A 9,687-nucleotide genomic window follows, 5' to 3' on the forward strand; every position below is an offset into this window, starting at 1 on the left:
CCCCGCCGTCGTCGCGCGTGACCGCCTCCGCCCGCTGCGTCCCCGACCGCCGCGCCTCTCCCTCCTCCCTCTCCGTCCTCGCCGGCCCCGAGCTCCGGCCGCCGGCTTCTATTTCTCCGGCGAGCCTCGAGCCCGAGCCCGATCTGGATCCAAGCGACGGTTGACTTTCTTCTCCCCTGAAATTTCTCCAAGTCCCGCATATTCTGCATAATGTTGCATTGTTCATCGCATCATAACTCTCTGCATATAGCTCCGTTTCATGCGTGTATACATCGAAATGTTCGTCTCGAGGTCCTCTTCATTTTGTTCCATTGTGCCATGTTCATTTGAGTCCATCTTGATGCCCAAATCTCTGGTGCAAGAGTGCTATATGCTATTACCTGTTGTTACTTATCAGAGCATGAGGATTTGTTATTTTTGTTGCTATTGATGTGTACATCTTATGGGCATGAGCTCTACATGTGTTTTGATGTATGCCATGCCATCTTTATAGAGGTGTATGCCATGTAATTTTGTGATCTATGTGGTGACTAGCACAAGCATGCAAACTAGGCTTCGTGATGTTTCTGATTTCAGGGACTTAGTCTGTTTCTGCAGTTATTTTGTTGCTATGTATCCTTGTGGCTACAGAGAGATCCATGGTCCTTTTGGTGATGTTCAGTAAGGATGTTTTGTAGATATAGTTGTGCTCTATCCATCCATGCCCCTGTTTGCAATTATGGAGTGCTATAGCATGACTCAATCTTGCTCTACTTTTGCTATAAAATATTCCTGGCAGATTCTTAACATGATATTCAATTTTGCCAAGGTTGTTGTAGTTGTTTCATACATGCTATGATCTTGCTCTTGCCATGGATAGTTTCATAAACATTCCTTCTTGCTGCAGGTATGCTTGTTTTGTCATGCGTTGCTTTGTGTTGAGTGAATCAAGCTCACAAAGATGCCCTCATAATGTCTGTTTCTGCCATGCTCTGTTTTCTGCTAAGTCTGAAACCTGATAACGAAACTTGCTATGTTTACATGGTTGCCATCATATCTTCTGGTCCTTTTGGCTCATGGTCAATAAGTGACTTTTGGTCTATGCTTTTAGTAGATTCATGCCATGCCTTTTTTTGCTATGTTAAGTTCCTGTAGCATGTTGGTTGCTTGCTCTGAACATTGCTACTTGATGCTGTTTCAGCCATGTCCAGTAATTTCACCAAGTCTGTGAACCTGATATCTTTTGCACTTTTGCCATGCTTGTTTGAACCTGTTATGTTGTGATCTAGCCATAGCTCAGTGTTCATATTTTGTCAAGCATCTCCTGTAGATTACTTATATATGCTTTGTGGCTATGTCGGAGTGCTGTAGCATAGTTACTTGGTGTATTCTAAGTTCTATCCTGCTGTTAATCGCAGAATCGTGTCATTCTTGTTTTGCTTGCCATTTGCAGAACGTGCATCCGTTTCCGGTAATCTTTATATCGATTTCGACCGAAATCATATCATCTTTCCAGTGGAAGGCTTGGTTTGCCAAGTTACTGCCTTGTTCATCATTTTTCTTCCGGAGCACGGATATGCATCACATACCACAGCTCGCATATCATACATGTTTTTGCATCATGTTTTTGCATCATGTTGCTTGTCGTTCCGTTGCTTGTGTTCTTGTTGTGGGTAGAGCCGGGAGACGAGTTCGTGAACGAGGAACCTGTTGAGTACGCTTATGAGGATCAAGCTTTCGACAACTCTAAGAACCTTGCAGGCAAGATGACCATACCCTCGAAATCACTTCTATCTTTGCTTTGCTAGTTGTTCGTTCTATTGCCATGCTGCGCTAACTACCACTTGCTATATCATGCCTCCCATATTGCCATGTTAATCTTCTAACCATCCTTTCCTAGCAAACCGTTGTTTGGCTAAGTTACCGCTTTTGCTCAGCCCTTCTTATAGCGTTGCTAGTTGCAAGTGAAGTTGAAGTTGGTTCCATGTTGGAACATGGATATTTTGGAATATCACAATATCTCTTATTATATTAATGAATCTATATATTTGGTAAAGGGTGGAAGGCTCGGCCTTATGCCTGGTGTTTTGTTCCACTCATGCCGCCCTAGTTTCCGTCATACCGGTATTATGTTCCTTGAGTTTGCGTTCCTTACGCGGTTGGGTGATTTATGGGACCCCCTTGACAGTTCGCCTTGAATAAAACTCCTCCAGCAAGGCCCAACCTTAGTTTTACCATTTGCCACCTAAGCCTTTTCCCTTGGGTTTTTCGCGAGCCCGAGGGTCATCTTTATTTTAACCCCCCCTAGGCCAGTGCTCCTTTGAGTGTTGGTCCGAAACGAGTAGACTGCGGGGCCACCTCGGGGAAACTTGAGGCCTGGTTTTACTCGTAGGATGTCTCATCCGTTGTGCCCTGAGAACGAGATATGTGCAGCTCCTATCGGGATTTGTCGGCACATCGGGCGACTTTGCTGGTCTTGTTTTACCATTGTCGAAATGTCTTGTAAACCGGGATTCCGAGACAGATCGGATCTTTCCGGGAGAAGGTTTATCCTTCGTTGACCGTGAGAGCTTATGATGGGCTAAGTTGGGACACCCCTACAGGGTATTATCTTTTGAAAGACGTGCCCGCGGTTATGAGGCAGATGGGAATTTGTTAATGTCCGGTTGTAGAGAACTTGTCACTTGACTTAATTAAAATACATCAGCCGTGTGTAAAGCCGTGATGGTCTCTTCTCGGCGGAGTCCGTTAAGTGAACACGGTTTGAGTTATGCGTGAACGTAAGTAGTTTCAGGATCACTTCTTGATCATTCCTTGCTTCGCGACCATTGCGTTGCTTCTCTTCTCGCCCTCATTTACGTATGTTAGCCACCATATATGCTTAGTGCCTGCTGCAGCTCCACCTCATTACACCATCCTTTCCTATAAGCTTAAATAGTCTTGATCTCGCGGGTGTGAGATTGCTGAGTCCTCGTGACTCACAGATTCTACCAAAACAGTTGCAGGTGCCGACGATGCCAGTGCAGATGACGCAACCGAGCTTAAGTGGGAGTTCGACGAGGAACGTGGTCGTTACTATGTTTCTTTTCCTGATGATCAGTAGTGGAACCCAGTTGGGACGATCGGGGATCTAGCATTTGGGGTTATCTTATTTTCATTTGAATTTGACTGTAGTCGGTCTATGTGTGGATTTTGTATGATGTATGAATTATATTTATGTATTGTGTGAAGTAGCGATTGTAAGCCAACTCTCGTTATCCCATTCTTGTTCATTACATGGGATTGTGTGAAGATGACCCTTCTTGCGACAAAACCACAATGCAGTTATGCCTCTAAGTCGTGCCTCGACACGTGGGAGATATAGCCGCATCATGGGCGTTACAAGTTGGTAATCAGAGCCATCCCCGACTTAGGAGCCCCCTTCTTGATCGAATCGCTGGCGTTGTTGAGTCTAGAACAAAAATGTTTTGAGTCTTAGGATTATATATATCGGAGAGTAGGATTCTTTTTACTCCTCAGTCCCTTCGTCGCTCTGGTGAGGCCTCCTGACGTAGAAGTTTTGACGCTTCTCTCCTCAAATTTCACTAAAAAAAATTTAGGACCACGCGGGTATCTTAGAATCGTTCCGATGGTTTTGTGACGAGAACATTGTTCTTGGTGCCTCCTGACATTTAGGGGTTGTGGCAGTGTCCCGGGGAGTTGAGCTCCGAGGTGTTGTCGTCACAATTTTATCGTTGCAGTTCTGGAATACCTGAGTTTCGCCGACATCGAAAATCTCTTTTATGCAGTTGTTGGTGAGATCACCTCGACGCCACCCAGTACTGGGGCGGGAGTTCGGGAATATTACCATAACTCGTATAACGGATGCTTTTCGAAGGTTGAGGTACACGATTTTCGAAGGTTTCTTGGTTATGTGTTGACGGATGGATACAGCTGGATCTAGGGATTGCTAGTTTGGGTGATATATTTTGTGTCCCCTGTATCCCCAACACCAGATTGCATAACCAGAAAGTTTCGGGAGTTTATAAGTGGGAATACAAGTAGCTCCCAGGATATCTTTCCGACGGACGCATGATCTGAGATTGGGGTTCGACGTCTAGTGGTCCGCCTTTCCACGGTTGGTTTTACAGTGGTCTCGTAGTGTCTTAAAGAGTCCTTGGCTATGCCGACTCGGGGACGCTTTGTATGTCATGTGCACTGCCTTGTACATGATGGTGTTGTACGATCGAGCCCGTGTGGGCCCCACCATGAAAACTTCGGACGAAATCTCTATCATATGTTTGTTCCGGCTTATTCTGCAAGCCAATACTTTGTTTTGTTTTGAATTGTGGTATTCGAGTTGCTTCGAAGTCAAATGTTGATTCCATACCTTTTTCTAAGTGGCTTCTCAACTTAATGGAAGTGTGATGATTTACTATGGGATTCATTCGTTCATCCTCGTTCGAATGTTTATTGTGAAGACTATATGTTGCAATTTCTATTCGTTGATTCAACTTGACTTTTTGTCTATCAAGATGCTAACAGATGTCACCCTCTTCAGGATGGCTCCGCCAACGCGTCCGAATCCGGAACATAATGAAGGGAGTCAGGCGAACCCTCCGCCACCACCTCCGCCTCCGGAGGCATGGCAAGCTATCATGGCAGCCACCAACGCCAATGCTCAGATGATTCTGCAACTCTTGCAAGAACGCACCCAAGGGCAAGGCAATCAAGGAAATCAAGGCCAAGGCAACAATCAGCCTCACTTCGCTACCCTCAACCAGTTCCTCGCAAATCAGCCCAAGTCTTTCAGCTACTGTGCCGAGGCCACAGACGCCGATGATTGGCTCGTGGACATCAACAAGCATTTTGAATGTAGCAATGTCAGGCCTGAGGATTTTGTCAAGTTCTCTTCTTTTCAACTCAAGGATCAAGCTGCCGAGTGGTATCAACAATACAAAGATTCCAAAGGAGGTCGTGTGATTACCTGGGATGATTTCCGCCGATACTTCAAAGCTCACCACATTCCACAAAGTGTTGTTGAGAGTAAGCGTGAGGAGTTCCGCAATCTCAAGCAAGGCAGGATGTCCGTGTATCAATACAATACTCAATTTTAGAAACTCGCTCGCTTCGCTAAGCAAGACGTTCCTAATGAAAAGAGCATGATCTATCAATTCAGAGGTGGCCCCAGAGAAGATCTGCAATTGTCTCTCGTGCTTTTTGAGCCGACCAAGTATGATGATTTCTACAATATGGCTCTGAAGCAAGAGGCTGCTCAGCTCAAGTGTGAGGCTTCTAAGAAGAGAGTCAGGGACGCAGTTCAGTCCTCTTCTTCCTCACTAGTGGCTGCTAAGCAACAGAAGTTCTGGTTGCCTCCTCCTCCCCCGTTTTGTCAGCCTTACCAGCAAAAGAACAAAGGTGGCCATGGATCTTCCCACTCATCCAACTCTGGCTATCAGAACAAGTCTCAGAATCAAGCTTCAAAGTCCAATGCTCCTTACCATCGTCCACTCTCACAGGTGACTTGCAACAAGTGTCAGCAGAAAGGTCACTATGCTAACAAATGCTTCAACCAAAGGCGCCTTCCGCCTCCTCCTCTTGTGAGATCTTCCAGGAATGCAGTGGTCAAGCATAATCCCAAGTTTGCAAAGGTCAACATGATGAACACAGCTCAAGCGGAGGAATCTACTGATGTGATAATGGGTAATCTCTCAGTTAATGATATTCCTGCAAAAGTTTTATTTGATACTGGTGCATCGCATTCTTTCATGTCATACCCATTTGCATCGAAGCACAATGTTGACACAGAGATTTTATCCAAAGTTATGCATGTTGTTTCTCCGGGAAAGCTTATGACTTCTAGTTTGGTTGCTCCCGATGTTTCCATCAAGATGGGAAACTATAAATTTTTGGCCAATCCAATTGTTCTTGGTGACTCGGATATTGATCTAATTCTCGGGATGGACTGGCTTTCTAAGCACAAGGCTCAACTTGATTGTGCTGCCAGGGAAATTCAATTGACACACTCTTCTGAGGATGTGCTTATCTATGCCGCTCGTGATGAAACCATTCGGTTGTTTTCTCTCAATGAGAAGGGCGAGTTGAATGCCATCTCTCAAATTCCAGTCGTTTGTGAGTACCAAGATGTTTTTCCAGAAGAGCTTCCGGTTATGCCTCCTCACCGGCCAGTTGAGTTCGTTATCGATCTAGAGCCTGGCACTGAACCGTTTGCAAGCGTCCATACAAGCTTGGACCCAAGGAGCTGAAGGAATTGAAGAAACAGCTCGATGAACAAGAGCGTCTGGGTTTGATCAGACCGAGTTCATCTCCATGGGGTTGTGGTGTTCTTTTTGTCCAGAAGAAGGATGGCACGGACCGACTTTGTGTCGACTACCGTCCATTGAACAATAAGACAATCAAGAACAAGTATCCACTTCCCAACATCAATGAGCTATTCGAGCAACTTAAAGGTGCTAAAGTTTTCTCCAAGCTTGACCTTCGAATGGGTTATCATCAGATTCGCATTCGGGAAGAAGATATTCCCAAGACAGCATTCAGAACAAGCTTTGGTTCTTATGAATATACTGTCATGTCTTTCGGTCTTGTCAATGCTCCTCCAACATTCTCTCGGATGATGAATTTCATCTTCAACCCCTATACCAATGATTTCGTCCTGGTGTATCTCGATGATATCTTGGTCTTCTCCAAGAATAAGAAGGATCATGCCAAACATTTGCGATTGGTGCTCGACAAGCTCAGAGAGTATCAATTCTATGCGAAGTTTTCAAAATGTGAGTTTTGGCTTGATGAAGTTCTTTACCTTGGTCATATCATCTCTGCCAAGGGCATCGCTGTTAATCCCGAGAAGGTGTCCGCAATTGTGAATTGGGAACCTCCTCAGAATGTCAAGCAGCTTCGCAGTTTTCTTGGTCTTGCAAGCTATTGCCGAAGATTCGTTGAGAATTTCTCTAAGATTGCAAAGCCTCTTTCCAATCTCCTCCAGAAGCATGTGAAGTATGTCTGGTCTCCTGAGTGTGACGTTGCTTTCAACACCCTCAAAGAGAAACTCGTCACAGCTCATGTCTTAACTCCTCCTGACGAATCCAAGCCATTCGAAGTTTTCTGTGATGCTTCTCTTCAAGGTCTCGGTGCTGTGTTAATGCAAGAGAAGGAAGTTGTGGCCTATACCTCTCGTCAGTTGAATCCCAACGAAAAGAACTACCCCACTCACGATCTTGAGTTGGCGGCAGTTGTCCATGCGTTAATAACATGGAGACATCTCTTGTTGGGAAGAAAAGTGGACATTTTCACCGATCACAAGAGTCTCAAGTACATCTTCACTCAGCCCAACCTCAATCTCAGGCAAACTCGATGGGTCGAGATGATTCAAGAGTACAATAAGAGTATTGAATATACTCCAGGCAAAGCCAATGTCATTGCAGATGCTTTGAGCAGGAAGGCTTATTGCAACAGCTTAATTCTCAAGCCATTCCAACCGGATATTTGTGAAGCTTTCCGCAAGCTGAATCTCCAAGTTGTTCCTCAATGTTTTCTTGCCAACCTCTTAGTCTCTCCCACTTTGGAAGATCAAATTCGTGAGGCACAACTCCTGGATACCATGGTGAAGAAGGTGAAACGTGGTATCGACAAGGGCCTTTCCAAATACAAGTGCTATCGCATTGATGACAGAGACACTTTATTCTTCGAGGACCAGATTGTGGTTCCTAAAGGTGATCTAAGGAAAGTCATTATGAACGAAGCACACAATTCTCTTCTTTCCATTCATCCTGGAAGTACGAAGATGTACCATGACCTCAAGCAGTCGTATTGGTGGACTCGAATGAAGCGAGAAATCGCTCAATTCATGAACGAATGTGATGTCTGTCGAAGGGTGAAAGAAGAACACCAGCGACCAGCTGGTCTCCTCCACCCTCTTGCCATCCCAGAATGGAAGTTTGATCATATCGAAATGGACTTTGTGACTGGATTTCCCAAGTCCAAGCGCGGAAATGATGCTATCTTCGTTGTCATCGACAAGCTTTCTAAAGTGGCTCATTTCCTTCCAATCAAAGAATCTATCACAGCAGCTCAGTTGGCAGAGCTATACACCTCTAGGATTGTCTCCTTGCACGGCATTCCACAATTGATTTCTTCAGATCGTGGAAGCATCTTCACTTCTAAGTTCTGGGACTCCTTCCAGAAGGCCATGGGCACCAACATTCGCTTCAGCACAGCTTTCCATCCTCAAACTAGTGCCAAGTCGAGCGAGTCAATCAAATTCTTGAAGATATGCTCAGGGCTTGTGTCATTTACTTTGGCATGAAATGGGAAGATTGTCTTCCATATGCCGAATTCTCCTACAACAACAGCTTCCAAGCGAGTTCGGGCAAGGCCCCATTTGAGATTCTCTATGGCAGAAAGTGCCGTACTCCTCTCAATTGGTCAGAGACTGGTGAACGCCAACTTCTTGGCAATGACTTAATCACAGAGGCTGAAGAAATGTGTAAAGTCATCCGTGAAAATCTCAAAGCCGCGCAATCACGCCAGAAGAGTTACTATGATAGTAAGCACCGTGATTTGGCTTTCGAGATCGGAGACCATGTCTACCTCCGCGTCTCTCCAATGAAAGGCACTCGTCGCTTCGGTATCAAAGGGAAGCTTGCCCCTAGATACGTGTGTCCTTTCAAGATCATTGGCAAAAGAGGCGACCTCGCCTATCAACTTGAGCTTCCTTCCAACTTCGCGAAGGTGCACGATGTGTTCCACGTGTCATAGCTTCGCAAGTGCTTCAAGACTCCTGAGCGCACCATCAACTTCGAAGAGATTGATCTCCAAGAAGATTTGTCTTATCATGAGCACCCCGTTGCTATTCTTGAATAAACTGAGCGCAAGACTCGCAACAAGTCAATCAAATTCCTGAAAGTGAAGTGGTCGCACCATTCCGACCGAGAAGCCACTTGGGAACGCGAGGACCACCTCCGTTCCGAATATCCGGAGTTCTTTCAGTCCTAGATCCCGGGACGAGATCCTCTCGTAGTGGTGGAGTGTTGTAACACCCCGGATGTAACTTTCCATATTTGTAACTCCAACTCTTGCCATTTTCGGCTATGTGAAATGATTTTCCCTCCGTGGTTGGGTTTTGTCTTTCGTTTTGCGTTTTTGTGCGTGTCATGCATCTCATATCATGTCATCATGTGCATCTCATTTGCATACGTGTTCGTCTCATGCATCCGAGCATTTTCCCCGTTGTCCGTTTCGCAATCCGACACTCCCACGTGCACCGGCGCACCCCTCTTGTTTTTTTTCATGAGCGGGTTTTAAACGTTCTCGGGATGGACCGAGGTTTGCCAAGTGGCCTTGGTATACCACCGTTAGACCACCTGTCAAGTTTCGTTCCATTTGGAGGTCGTTTGACACTCCAACGTAACCGGGTAACCGCAAAATCATTTTGTGTGTTGCAGCAAAAAACCCCTCCAAACAGCCCAAAACCCATCTAAGTCACTTCCATGCTCTAGGTCGTTCGATCACGATCGTGTGGGCGAAAACCGCACTCCATTTGGAGCCTCCTAGCTCCCTCTACCTATAAATATGTGAGCCTCCCGAAATTCCGGATCCCCGAAACCCTAGCCCGCTCCTCCGCGCCGCCGGACGTGTCCGCCCGGGGCCGGACGCAACTGCGCCGCCGCCCCCGCCCACTCACGGCGCGCCACGTGGCGCCCGTACGCCGCT

This window comes from Triticum aestivum, chromosome 1D (genome assembly GCF_018294505.1).
Source record: "Triticum aestivum cultivar Chinese Spring chromosome 1D, IWGSC CS RefSeq v2.1, whole genome shotgun sequence".
Classification (NCBI taxonomy): domain Eukaryota; kingdom Viridiplantae; phylum Streptophyta; class Magnoliopsida; order Poales; family Poaceae; genus Triticum; species Triticum aestivum.